This window comes from Bison bison, unplaced genomic scaffold (genome assembly GCF_000754665.1).
Source record: "Bison bison bison isolate TAMUID 2011002044 unplaced genomic scaffold, Bison_UMD1.0 scf7180017864328, whole genome shotgun sequence".
Taxonomy (NCBI): Eukaryota; Metazoa; Chordata; class Mammalia; order Artiodactyla; family Bovidae; genus Bison; species Bison bison.
In genome coordinates this window covers 2811484-2812473 of record NW_011494900.1, presented here as the reverse complement: position 1 = coordinate 2812473, position 990 = coordinate 2811484, and positions in this window count along the sequence as shown.

Below are 990 nucleotides of genomic sequence, written 5' to 3'. Positions count from 1 at the left end.
GAAAATTAGAGATACCAAGGGAACATTTCATGCAAAGATGGGCTCGATAAAGGACAGAAATGGTATGGACCTAACAGAAGCAGAAGATATTAAGAAGAGGTGGCAAGAATACACAGAAGAACTGTACAAAAAAAGATCTTCATGAGCCAGATAATCATGATGGTGTGATCACTCACCTAGAGCCAGACATCCTGGAATGTGAAATCAAGTGGGCCTTCATCACTACGAACAAAGCTAGTGGAGGTGATGGAATTCCAGTTGAGCTATTTCAAATCCTGAAAGATGATGCTGTGAAAGTGCTTCACTCAATAGGCCAGCAAATTTGGACAACTCAGCAGTGGCCACAGGACTAGAAAAGGTCAGTATTCATTCCAATCCCAAAGAAAGGCAATGCTAAAGAATGCTCAAAATACCGCACATTGCATTCATCTCACACGCTAGTAAAGTAAGGCTCAAAATTCTCCAAGCCAGGCTTCAGCAATACGTGAACCGTGAACTTCCAAATGTTCAAGCTGGTTTTAGAAAAGGCAGAGGAACCAGAGATCAAATTGCCAACATCCACTGGATCATGAAAAAAGCAAGAGAGTTCTAGAAAAACATCTATTTCTGCTTTATTGACTATGCCAAAGCCTTTGACTGTGTGGATCACAGTCGACTGTGGAAAATTCTGAAAGAGGTGGGAATACCAGACCACCTGACCTGCCTCTTGAGAAACCTATATGCAGGTCAGGAAGCAACAGTTAGAACTGGACATGGAACAACAGACTGGTTCCAAATAGGAAAAGGAGTACGTCAAGGCTGTATATTGTCACCCTGCTTATTGAACTTATATGCAGAGTACATCATGAGAAGCGCTGGGCTGGAAGAAGCACAAGCTGGAATCAAGATTGCCGGGAGAAATATCAATAACCTAAGATATGAAGATGACACCACCCTTATTGCAGAAAGTGAAGAGGAACTAAAAAGCCTCTTGATGAAAGTGAAAGAGGA